The sequence below is a fragment of the Macaca nemestrina genome, chromosome 19 (genome assembly GCF_043159975.1).
Source record: "Macaca nemestrina isolate mMacNem1 chromosome 19, mMacNem.hap1, whole genome shotgun sequence".
Taxonomy (NCBI): domain Eukaryota; kingdom Metazoa; phylum Chordata; class Mammalia; order Primates; family Cercopithecidae; genus Macaca; species Macaca nemestrina.
Genome location: NC_092143.1, coordinates 18,568,002 through 18,581,495, shown reverse-complemented (window position 1 = coordinate 18,581,495; position 13,494 = coordinate 18,568,002). Strand labels below are relative to the sequence as shown.

The following is a 13,494-nucleotide window of genomic DNA, read 5'->3' as shown; positions in this document are numbered from 1 at the left end:
CACCTTCTTAGAACTTAACGAGCCTCCTGGGGCAATTCAGATACCCCAGCTCCTCACTTACACAGCTGTCCGAGGAGATTCACGGTAATGTGGGCAGTTGCGCTTTTCCTGGCTCCTCTCCCCATTTTCCTCGCAGCCAGCACAGGCATTCAGAACATGCTGCCCACTGTAGAGGTTGGCCTTCAGGGGTTGCTGTAAACCTACAGCATATATCTGTGTTATGTTTCAGGGATGTTTAAAAGCATGTTAAAAACTTGTCCCAATATTTCTCTTTTCCTCCCAGCTTATTCCATGTCTCAAGAGCTGCTACACTGCACAGTATCAATTCAGAGACCACAGGACAGAGGTAAACCCAGCCCAGCCACCCCTCAGCTGATCCTGCAGGGCACTGGGAAGCCACTGAGGTCATTAGAATAAGTACAGGCTTTAGGCCGGGTGCAATGGCTCATGCCCGTAATCCCAGCACTTTGGGAGGCCGAGGTGGGTAGATTACCCAAAAGTTCGAGACCAGCCTGGCCAACGTGGTGAAACCCCATCTCTACTAAAAATAAAAAAATTAGCCGGGCATTGTGGCGGGCGCCTGTAATCCCAGCTACTCAGGAGGCTGAGGCAGGAGAATCGCATGAACCTGGGAGGCGGAGGTTGCAGTGAGTCGAGATCGCGTCATTGCACTTCAGCCTGGGCAACAAAAGCAAGACTCCGTCTCAAAAAAAAAAAAGTACAGGTTTTAGAAGGAACTTCAAAGTAAATGAATGTCCAGGAAATGAATGAAAAGCATAAATCAGTAGTGTGCCTTGTAGTTACGTGGCGGAAAGACAGAGCAGTGGAGCGTGTAGTCAAGTCAGCAGCAGGCATTACAAAGCAACAGTGCGAAAAGACCAGCGGCATCCACACATCTTCATAGATGACTTAAAATCGAATGGACAATAAATTGCCCATACTTGAGGTGCTTAGGGTTCCCAGTTTCACGGTTAGAGTAACTAAAAAGCATTCACCATTTGTAAGAACACACACTTTTCATAAGCATTTGAGGTTATCAGAAAAGATTCTGAGAACATTCTAACATCTCAGAGGTAATCTCATTTGTTATATAAAATTTCCTAAGTTCACCATGTCTCTTTAAGTAGGATGAGCTAAAGGAAAGCCCAGTCTTAATCATTTCACTGACCACAAAACCCTAATTAGTAAAATCCAAAGAAATAGGGAATGTCTATCCTCAAATTTCAACTGCTAACTCCACAAAATCACCGGTGGGGTCAAAAGTTGTCAGAGACCTTCTTCCAGTCATATTTCCAAGCAACTCAAGTGTTCAAAAAAACTGGTCTCCAAGATTCATCTTTTAGGATACATAAAAACCACCCCTACTTCCAAATAAATGTGGGCCCTGGAGGTATTGTCTCCTGCACCTGAAAAGAGATTCTGTTACTGAAAAAGAACTAAATGTGGAATGCCCTGTCACCTCACCACAGACGGCACTAAAGGCGAACACCCAGAGACCCACTTGACAAAGGAACACAAACTTTTGTGTTATTTCCATTTGTTTGGGTTTACTTTACACTCACACCTTCAATAAAGGATGCAGCAAAGTTTGGCATCAAGAACTTAGCTGATCCTGCAGGGTGCCGGGAAGACACCAAAGATCATTAGAATAAGTACAGGTTTTAGAAGGAACTTCAAAATAAATGAATGTCCAGTAAATGAATGAAAAGGAAAACTCATATAATTGAGTGGACACACACACATTCACACACACACACGCACACATATCCACACACCTGGAAGCTTATCATCTTCATAAACTCAGACAAGCCACTTACCCACCAACTTCCTCAGCTTTCATGCATCCATGAACTTGGCATAACAATGATGTAAAGGAAAATCAGAAAGTTTAGAAGCAAATGGACCTTGAACAGGAAACCATGAGAGAAACAGTGTCACTAGGATTTGCTAGAAGCATTTGTATTTCTTGACAGAGGCTTTTACCTTGGGCTTGTTGACTCTGATTTCTATCCACGAAGAAAAAGACAGGCAAGTCACCATATAACTTGTTATACTATGAAAAAGTATTTCCATTTCTTCTACACCTCACACTCTCTTGGAAAGAAATAATTTGAAAACTTGGAAATATTACGTTCCTGCACCCACATCAGGTATCACGAATACCCTGCTTTTAGGATTACAAAGAAGCTGTGTTGGGGTGGGGGTGTGGAAAACACAGCAGGGAGCTTTTGGTGGTCAAATCCCATTGCAGCTGTGACGTGGCCTCCGCACTCCAAAGAGAAACAGGCTCTCCTGATCCCAGCCTATGAGGGTGGGATTGATTACTGTAAATACGCACAGGCTTGGAAATCTTCATGTCTGATGCATTTCCTGTCCTCATCTCCCACATGGTATTTTCTTACTTCTGGGCTCTCCCCTGCTCTGGTTTTCTTCCACCCCAGGAAGAAAGGGGAGACCACGCCTGTCACATTACCCACTGGCTTGCTGTCCCTCGAGAGAAGACTTCAAATCCCTGCCGACTCTGTGGTTCCAAAGCCTGCTATGCCGTTTGCCTCTTGGCCAAGCATGAACTCTGAAAGCTACCCCCTGTAGGTTTTCCATCAGGGCATTCTTACTCTCCTTTTTTAGGATGCAGGGAGAAGGGGAGTTCCTTCAAGGTTAACCAAGAAAGAAAAACGATCAAGGTCCTATTTTCCTACTATGGTTTATGGACCTCCCTTCTTTGGGCCCAACAAGAAAGGAAGCTAAACCCACACAAGGAGCCAGGTCCAGTTCAGGCAAAAGAGTCCAGGGGAAACTGAGCATCCCTGTTTCTCTCTGTCCCCCTAACTCCTTCTCGACCTCCGACGCCCACCTGACTCCTAACCCATCGCACACATCACACCCATGATTCCAGCCCCAAATCAGTTCAGCCCAGCTGTCTAGATAATGGGCCACCTTAGTCTTTTCCACATTCCCTCCATCAGACATCCCCAACCCCATCCTGATAATGGCATCCCAAGGCCCTGCACCTGCTTCCCAGAGAGGCTATTAGAATTTACTAGAAGCATTTGTATTTTCTGTTAGAGGCTATTACCTTAGGCTTCGATTGAAATCATTGGCTACTACAACCTCTCGGAAGTGTGTGCGTGTTACCTCCACAAGGACACTGTCAGTTTAGGATAGGACTCACAGACAGTGAACCGCCCCCCATCCCACCATCCAAAAAAAAAAAAAAAAAAAAAAAAAAAAAAAAAAAACAGAAGGGAATTGATTCACACTGAATTGTCCACCTATCAGCTTCTGGACTCAGACACATCATTTCATTCCTCTGGGCCTGCCTCTGGATTCCCACCTTAGACTACTGTTCTGAGAATTAGGTAACACATATACAATACTGAAAACAGCACCAGATACCTTGCAAGTGCTCCACCACATCAATAACCAGGATTCATCATCTCCATGACCTCTTGAGATAGGTACTGCTGGTCTCACCTTAAACCAGAACACAGAGGCTCAGCAAGGCTGAGTAACTTACTTAGGATCACAGGGCTGAAAATAAACAGAAGGGTTATTGCCCTCAGCTGACCAAATGAACAAAATTCATGCTGTTTTCACCACATCATTGAGAAATGAATCTCTAATGGTAAAACCAGGCTACTCTGCAGGTTGTGGGATTCTATGGCAGGGGTTCATGGTATCCCGATGCCAAACCTTCAGAAGGTAAGACTGGGCTTCGGAGCATGAACAGCCTGGCTTGTTCTGGCGGGGACAATTCATGGTCCACCTCGGAGCTGCAGAGCCCTTGGTCTATCGAATTACCTCTTTTAGTCTCAGGTTTTCCAAGTATAAAATAAGAGCAATTTACTTGGGAGGTAGTAAGCCTCTGACAGCTACATATCTTCATGGCAACAACTAAAACCTCTTGTGAGGGAGCCTCCAAGAAAGGATCCTATATTAAAGGCAGCATATGGGTCAGTTCTCACATTGCTATAAAGAAATACTTCAGACTGGGTAATTTATAAAGAAAAGAGGCTTAATTGGCTCACGGTTCCGCAGGCTGTCCAGGAAGCATGATGCTGGCATCTGCTCGGCTCTGGGTAGGCCTCAGGAAACTTACAAACACGGTGGAAGGCAAAGTGGGAATAGGCATCTTACATGGCAGGACCAAGGACCGGGGAGGTGCTATAACTTTTAAACAACCAGGTCTTGTGAGAACTCTATCAGGAGAACAGCACCAAAAGGATAATGCTAAACCATCATGAAGGTTCCACCCCCATGATCCAATCACCTTTCACCAGGCCCCATCTCCAACACTTCATAGAGCAACAAGCTAGAGACTAACAAACTTCATAGAACAACAAGCTAGAGACTAACAATGCTTGTTTAAAAATTTTACTATCAGAGCCAAAACTATTACTAACAACCTTGAAAATGTCTGGTTAAAAATTCCAAATTAATTCCTCGAAGTCCAATTTTTAATCGCCAAAGTATTCCTGAAACCACCCCTGCTCCCAATCCCCCATTTTCATGATACATTATAAACCCAAAGTTAGGTCTCTTTCCCTTCTGGCTTGCCCTACATTTGAAAAGCATTTGCTGTTCTACTGTAGTGGACTTCCCTCAAAATAACCTCATTATTCTCTTCTTCCACAACTATGTCATTGATATAATTACTACTATCATGATTTTCACAGCTATTTGTTGTGCTATAATTTCCTGATGAATTTCTGGTATAGAAACAAAATAGCCACAATAAGATATTACAACTCTATTATTACTATAGCACACCATGACTGAAATTAAAACTCTTAAAATTTGTAATATTTCATTTTTAATACCATGTTCATTTTTGTAGTGAGCAAATAATTACTCTAAAGATGTTTATTATTAGTTTATTTTGTTTCTGATAATAGCTTCCTTTTGTTGGTACTTTTCAATAACTTACAGCAAAGTTTTGAAAGATTAACGTATTTTAATGGACTACAACATATCAATGCTTCTACTTACCAGATTTGGGGTTCTGTTCTGGTTCTGCCACTTGCTAACACAATCTTGAGCAAGCTACTAAAGTTCACTGTGCTTTCTGTCTGCCCATCAAAAAATACAGGGCAAAGACAGAACCTACTCCTAAATTATTATGAGAATGAAATTGGGTAACTTCTGCAGAGTTTCACAAAATGCTTAAAAGTTAGTTATTGCCAAGTATATTAGTAATTTTTTAACTTACACAAGTACAAATATCAGAAATATTTAATATTTAAAATTGTACTTAAAATTTTGCAGTCTCCTTTCTTTTTCTTGCTTGTTTTTTGAGATGGAGTTTCGCTCTTGTTGCCCAGGCTGGGGTGCAATGGCGTCTCGACTCACCGCAACCTCCGCCTCCTGGGTTCAAGCGATTCTCCTGCCTCAGCCTCCCAAGTAGCTGGGATTACAGGCATGTCACCACGCCTGGCTAATTTTTGTATTTCTAGTAGAGACAGCGTTTCACCACATTGGTCAGGCTGGTCTTGAACTTCTGACCTCAGGTGATCCACCCACTCGGCCGCCCAAAGTGCTGGGATTACAGGTGTGAGCCACCACGCCCAGCCTCAGTCTCCATTCTTAAACATGGGCAGGCCTCACATCTTACAGCAGTGGGGTTACCACCACCATTTGTTTCTTCTTCTGCTGACACAGTAAACTCGAATTATTGAAAAGTCCGTTATGAACATCAGTTTACCTGACATATTTTCTGAGGAAATAAAACTTCCTTCCCCACAACCCAAGGAAAGTGGACTTGTTTTCCCAGAAAATGGAACGGTCCAAGCCCAGGGTAACAGATCTTAGCTAATCAGTACTAATTACTGGGAGTTTGTTGAGGCTAATGGAGATGAAATTTTATTAGTAAACAAATCTCATAAAAGGAACAGTAAACCCCTTGCATCCTCTAAAGTATTTTCCTAATCTATCTTAATAAGCATAGTTTCATTCTGCTTATTCATGATCATTCTTCATACCATAATAAGTGTACTTTGTCTAATTAATTTAATTTTAGAAATATAAAAACTAAGTTTATACTTTACTACTGTTTTACTTGTTTGGGCTTGAGTGTACTTCAGTTCCTGAAAAGGAATCTTAGGTAAAACCAAAGGCAAAATGACACAATAATTTCCCCTAATATTACTTCCTCGCTGCCACAGTTTAACAGCGCATGAACAGACCAAAGAGAAGAATCCATCAAGGTAGTCAGTGTCTTTCGAAGAGCAGACAAATATAAACCTAGACATTGGTGATAGCCAACATACTGTATTTCTGATTACAGACACAGGATTCAGCTACCAAAGTGTAGTTAGCGTGCACAGAGTGGAAAGAACATTTCTTGATGAAAGAGCCCTCAACCAACCAACCAGGACCACCCAAGAAATCATATTCAAAAAAGCGTGGGACTATTTTAAAAAGCATTAGATCACCACAATCCCTAAGAAGACAGAACTAGTGAGAGACACAACAGTTCTTATGGTTACTTCAAGGCCTTTCTAGGGTTTGCTGAAGCTGGTGGTATATAGGCTGAGTGGCAAGAGATGGTGAGGTATATCGGGGTTTATCGATTATAGAACAGGCTCTTCTACAAGGATATAAAGCACCGCCAAGTAGGTGTAAGCTGTTGCTTGTAGTTCTCTGGTGAATAGTTTTGTTAATGTAACTACTTGGGTTTAGGGCTAAGCATAGTAGGGTATCTAATCCCAGTCTGGTTCTTAGCTCTTGTGTTTTCAGGATATTAAAGTCACTTCCACAGTGTATTTTATTTCAGCTGGGCTTTTTTACAACTTAGATGAAGTTTAGCTTTATTGGGTACAGACCTTAAACACTCTTTATGCTGACCTGGTGAAAAAAATAAGTAAGATTCTTGAGATGCAAAGATGAATAAGATAAGTCCAGCCCTCAAAGACCCACCTGCATCACTGGCCAGCACCTGGCCATCCCCAGTGATATGCCATGGTCTGCAAGATGTTGGAGGCAGCAAAGGCCATTTCCAGTCGGAATCAGGGATTCAGAGATGGGATCTGAACAGGGTATTGAAGGAAGAGTTAGGGTTTGAATAGAAGGATAGAGGAAGAAAGGCAAGGCAGGCATTCTAAATGAGGCAACAACTTGGGGAACAACTGGAGGCTAATGAGTTAACCAATTTGTATGAGAAGAGATCTGCCAACCAGATTCCCAATATTCCAGACAGGGTCCTATATGGTACAGTCCTTAAGCACAGTCTGTAAAATATTTTCAGTATTTTAAATCCAGTTGAAATCATAACCAATTTGGGAATAATAAACATAAGTTAAGCTACATCTTAACTTTAAATAAGACATATAATTTAATTGTCAGTGCATGCAAGTGTCCTCTCTTCCAGAAAACACATTTTTTTTCTTCGTTCCTTCAATCCTTCAGACCTATGCCTTTACATGGTCAGCTGTTTAGAGGGCTTCTCTCCCTGATGGCAAGGTGTTTAAGCCTCACATTCATAATGACCATTTGGGCATGGATTACCCACAAAGGTACAGCTCTGACCTGTCCACTCAATGCTGTTTCTAAAGCAAACTCTTAATTTTTCCCAAATCTGTTTTTTTCCCTGCAATTTTATATTTGTTACCATTATTCACCCAATACCTCAGATTTGAAAACCTGTGTATGTCTCACCACTCATTCAGTTAATCTCCAAACAACTATTAGTTCTGTCTCTGAAACGTCTCTTGCATTCACTCACACTCCCATTCTTGCCACCCTCTCCAGGGGTTCAGGTCTTCACTACATCTCTGGACCTCCCCCACCCACCTCCATGGTCTCCCCACCTTTGTCCCTTCCTGCTCCAATCCATATTGATGACTGCCTGATTAAGCTTCTAAAAACACAGCTTTATGACCACATCCTCCTCCAGTCCCCAAACCATCAATGGCTTCCTGGCAAATAAATCCCTAAGTCCCCCTTCCACCAACCTTTCCAATCCTTTTTCATACTATTCCTACTCTCATACTCCCATACTCCCAGTCCCAGTCATAAAGCATTACTCACTGTCTGGAAGACAGGAGTCACCTATCCCCATGCTGTCACCAATGCCATTCCTCACTGCCATGTGTCCAGACAATTACTATCTACCCTTCACGGGCATTGTCAAATACTACATCTTTTGTGAAAGCATTCTGAATCCTCCGAATTCCACTACCATTTCATTCCCATACCACCTGACATTTGCATACCTTTGTACACATGTTCTTACTCCTGCAGGGTAACCTCCTAAAGGAGCATCTTGGTATAAAAATAACCAAATCAACATGCTAATGAACTACTTTCTGACATGGAAGCATTATGCCAAGAGTTAGGAAAGATACAAGAGCATCAGCTGACAATGAAGTTGAGAAAGTACACTCAGCCCACACAAAAATTAAGCAATAATATGAACAACTCTTTTTAAGCATCATATACAGATGTTAGCTGAAGTCATGCAAATTCAAGAGATCTCAGAGAAAGCACATCTCCTTAACAGAAAAGACAAGGCTGAGGCAGCACACTGCAGTGGCTTACAGCATCAATGCTGGAGACATCCTGCATGGGTTCTAATCCCAGCTCTGGCTTTTACTTGCTTTGTGACCTCAGGCAAGTCATTTAAGCTCTCTGTGCTTCAATTTCCTCACCCATATAATAGAGATATTAATAGTACTGTCTACTCTCCCCCTTAGGATTGCTGTGAGGAGTATGCACGTACTATAGCAAACCCCTTAGAGCCTGGCACATGACTCATGGCATAAGTGTCAGTCTTATGCTAATTATTGTGCAAATGCTTTATATGGCGGAACAAAACACTAGACTCAGATATTTGGAAGTTAAGATGCCTAGCAGGATATTTACTAGAAAAAGGGACTTGACCATTGTATCCTCAAGCCAGATCTGCTATATTTCCTGGAGACAGGGATTTTGACTGACAGGTAGGGTGAAACTCAGTTGGGGCTGCTCTTTGTACAAAGGATTGAATCCTGTGCAAATAGAGCAGGCACACAGACCACTGAACCAAACACAGAGCTTCCAGCCACCAAAAGACTCATCCACAAATAGCCATTGTCTCCCACAAACAACTCGGCTGTTGTCATCCAGATGGGCACCAAATGAAACCATTTGACTTACGTATTTTGGTCAGGGGTTCTGCGTAGACACAATGACAAATACAATTGATTGCGGCAGAATAAATTTAGAATGGTGCACTGAATTTAGTCTGATGAGCAAGTTCTCGGGTTCAGCATTTTACAGGACACTAATCCATGGCATTCAGCTGGACTAAGCATATAAGAGTCCATTCCAAAGACTGTCATATCATACAGTGATGTATTTATTAATGGTGTGGGAAACAGCTGTGACTGCAGGGTAACCACATCTGTCACTGTTTCCAAAAAAAATGTTAAAATGCATTATACATAAATTGCCGCAAATATCTCAACTTGAACTTGTGTTGCAGATACATATACATACACAGTGAAATGAAAACTGCCAGTACACTTGAGGTTTTATTACTTTCTACTAAAAGTATTTACAGCTCAAAGCTGCTTGTTAATCACACGTCAACATTATTAGAGTGGTAGGAATAACAAATTTTATCATCATCTCATTTTCTGATAAAATATAGAAATTATAATCATTATAGCAATAAGGCTGATGCTGCACAAGAAAAAAACAAAATCTGTCCCATTTTTTAGTTTGGAATCTTTTTTTTTATTCACTGGCATGGCTGCTTTAGCAAGGTCCCTTCGTCCCAAATGTCAGGGAAGGTCAGACAGTAGACTGCCGAAATGAACACCCCCAAATCTGAGAGGCCAAATGCAGTAATGGTTTAGTCTCTTCTTCACAGTGTATTCCAATGACACTTGGCAACGGAGGATCTGCTCCACAAGGTCTCTTAGGAACCCAGGTTCCTTCTGTCATATCCTAGGACTTCAGACCTCTCCCCTGGACCCTGGAAACTGACCAGCAGATTAGAAAGAAATGAGGGTAGAAAAGGTATCCCACTCTGAACTGTCTCTCATTTCCATACACATCCCATTGGTGAGAACCAGTCACATGGCCCCACCTAGGTATAGAAAGTGGTATAGTACAGTGATTGTCAACTAGGGGCAATTTTGCCCCCTAGGGGACATCTGGCAATGTCTGGAGACATCTTTGATTGAACTGGGACAACTGACACCTAGTGAGTAGAATCCAGGGATGCTACTAAACATCCCACACTGCACAGGACGGTCTTCCCACAATAAAGAATTATCCAGCCCCAGAGGTCAAAATGCTGAGATTCTGGTGAGCATCTAGCCAGCCTCTGCCACAGTCACAGGTCCATCCTCAGGTCTAACATCATCGTCCACTAACACACACCCTAAGCAATCCCAACAAACTCACGTGTAAATCATCTGTCTGTTCCTTTGCTTGTTCGAGCCTCCATTCATTCATCCAAACTCCTGAACAAGACAAGATTTCTGTCTTAGTCTGTTTGTGCTGCTACAACAAAATACTTGTGATTGGATGATTTGTAAATAATAATTATTTATTTCTCACAGTTCTGGAAGCTGAGAAATCCAAGATCATGGCACCCGTGGATTCAGTGTCTAGTGAGAGGCCTCTGTTTCTAAGACGACACTTTATTGTTGTGTCCTCATGTGGCAGAAGAAATGGAAGGGCGTGGCATTCTCTGAAGCCTCTTTGGGCATTAATCCCATTCAAAAGGGCAGAGCCTTCATGGCCTAATCAACTCCTAAAGGCCCAGCTCTTAATACCATCATCTTGGGGTTTAAGTTCCAACATGAATTTTGGAGGGACACGTACATTCAAATGATAGCAGTTCCTACAGCTAAAGAACTTACAATAGAGCTGCAGAGGCAACCATATGCAGAATTATCACGCACAGGGTAAGTGGGATTAGAAAGAACAAATGGAAAGAAAAGTAAGTCCGCCTGAGGGAGCTGGAGGAGGATCAATAGGACAAGTGAAATGGGAATGAAGTATCGAAGAAAGTACAGTCTGCCCTCCATATCTGGTTCGCACATCTGTGGATTCAACCAACCATGGATCAAAAATATTCAGGAAAAATACTACCAAATGGTTACCTCCGTACTGAATGTGCACAGAATTCTTCATTTTGTCATTACTTGCTCAACAATATGGTAAAACAACTTACATTTATATTTACATCATGTTTACATTATATTTGCATAGCATTTACATTGTATTAGGCTTTAGAGGAAATCTAGTGATGATTTAAAGTGTACAGGAGGAAGTGCATAGGTTATATGCAAAAACTATGACATTTTATATCAGGTACTTGAGCATGCATGAATCTTGGTTTCTAAGGGGGTTCCTGGATTCAGTGCCCCATAGATATCGAGGGACGACTGTGTATGTGGTACTTACAGCTTTCCATCACTATGCTGTGTTTTGCGGGAGGGCAGAGAGGAAGATAGGGAGAAAGGGTGTTCCAGGGAAAGGGAACTACACAGAGGAATGGGAATAAAAAAGGGTATGATTTATTCCACTTTCTGGTATGGGGTCAGGGGGAAACAGTAACCAGGGAGGGAGGATTGTAAAAACAGTTTTTTGAGGCCAGGCATGGTAGCTCACGCCTGTAATCCCAGCACTTTAGGAGGCCGAAGCGGGAGAATCACCTGAGGTCAGGAGTTCGAGACCAGCCTGACCAACACGGAGAAACCCATCTCTACTAAAAAAACACAAAATTAGCCAGGTGTGGTGGCTCACGCCTGTAACCTCAGCTACTCAGGAGGCTGAGGCTGGAGAATCGCTTGAACCCAGGAGGCAGAGGTTGCAGTAAGCCGAGATCATGCCATTGCACTCCAGCCTGGGCAACAAGAGTGAAACTCTGTCTCAGGAAAAAAAAAAAAAAAAATTGTTGTTCACACTTTTTAGTAGTGTATTCCCAAAAGTCCTAAGCTCCTAGCATCTGACAGAATCTCTCACATAACTATATACACTGGTGTTCAGTTAAGTGGCCCTTCTAGAAACAATTCACACCACCTGACTTCACAGAAACCTGAATTAGCATAGGACAAAGCTCAGGTAATAGCCAGAAATCTCGCTGCAAATTTCCCTACAAAACTTGACATCCATGTTTTCAAACAACCCGTTCTCTAAGTTAACATCAAACACATTCAACAGATGGGTGGCCAAAATTGTCCATCTTTGTTCCCAAAGACAGATCGGCGAAGAAGTCGGATCTCTTCCTAAATTACGTTACACTGAACCAGTTTTCAAAATGCTTTCGAACCCTAATCCCAGTTGTGAGTGTGGCTCACAGGCAGTGAAGAGGAAGGACTCAAGCCAGACTGCCCAAGGTCACACATCCCAGTTCCAGCTCCAGTACAAACTCACCACGTAACCTTGGACAAGTCACCTGACTTTTCCAGGTTCCACTGCCTCCCAGGTAATGTGATTAAAGCACTTTAAACTGAAAGCAGGCAAGCGTCTAATAAACACTATCTACTGCTATATTTGTACTACAGTTATCTCCCCCACTCTCCCAAATTGTCTTTTGGTTGTCATGAAATACATTGTGGAATCCAAAATAGTTAGGGAAGGAAAAGTATCTGATAAATTTCCATGTCATTTTGTAAAACATCGGGAAAAATGTTTTTAATTATGAAGCCAACACCATTATGTAAACAACAGTTGTTCTTCATTTTGACTAAAACTGAATTTTAAAAATACTGTACACCTACACAGTTCTTTACCCTTATTCTTCTCTTTACTCACTCCTCCTCCCTCAAACTGTTGTCTTTCTCTCTCTAGTTTTCTTTTCTTTTCTTTTTTTTTGAGACAGTTTTGCTCTCGTTGCCCAGGCTGGAGTGCATCAAGCGGTTCTCCTGTCTCAGCCTCCCAAGTAGCTGGGATTACAACAGGTACATGCCACCATGCCCAACTAATTTTTGTATTTTTCGTAGAGATGGGGTTTCATCAGATTGGTCAGGCTGGTCTCAAACATCTGACCTCAGGTGATCCACACACCTCGGCCTCCCAAAGTGCTGAGATTAGGCATGATCCACCACACCCAGCCTTCTCCCTCTCATTTTATTTTCACTGTAATCAGCTTGGGGAAAACAAAGTGTACTTAGCTGTTAAGTACTACAGATTATATCGAACGACTCCAGTCACCTGGTACTATAAAGCCTCATAAAAGGAAGAAATTTGTTTCTTTACAAGTCAGAATCTCGAGGGAGAAATAAAAATGAGGGAAACAGACTCCAGAACCCAGAGGACAAAGAGCCTGTTCAGAACTGCTTCCCCTGACGGGGAGAGGAGAATTGCAGATTGCAGGCAAACAACCTATTTCTAGGGTTTTTGTCTCAGTAAAATCACATTCACCTTTCCTAAAAGCGGTAACAGAAGCTAATACTGTTGTCCTTTGCAATAGTCAAAGGCATGAAATCAAATGAATGCCGAGGCAACTATAAGAAGGCTGAATCAGGTTGAGAATCCAAAATTGATTGTCACTGTCCT

At 42.2% G+C, this 13,494-nt stretch overlaps 2 protein-coding genes across 2 annotated transcripts in view; both read right to left on the bottom strand.

The window, feature by feature from the left end:
• Window positions 1-3,419, bottom strand: part of LOC139355280 (ring finger protein 152) — a 63,582-nt gene extending 60,163 nt beyond the window's left edge. Inside the window, exon 1 of the mRNA XM_071085239.1 lies at window positions 3,397-3,419. The gene's annotated coding sequence lies outside the window, so the exon portion shown is untranslated. The remainder of the gene's footprint in view (window positions 1-3,396) is intronic.
• The window catches only part of LOC105477021 (translation initiation factor IF-2), a 52,637-nt gene that overhangs the window by 25,419 nt on the left and 13,724 nt on the right, over window positions 1-13,494 (bottom strand). The window contains exon 4 of the mRNA XM_071085334.1: window positions 4-200. The gene's annotated coding sequence lies outside the window, so the exon portion shown is untranslated. The remainder of the gene's footprint in view (window positions 1-3; window positions 201-13,494) is intronic.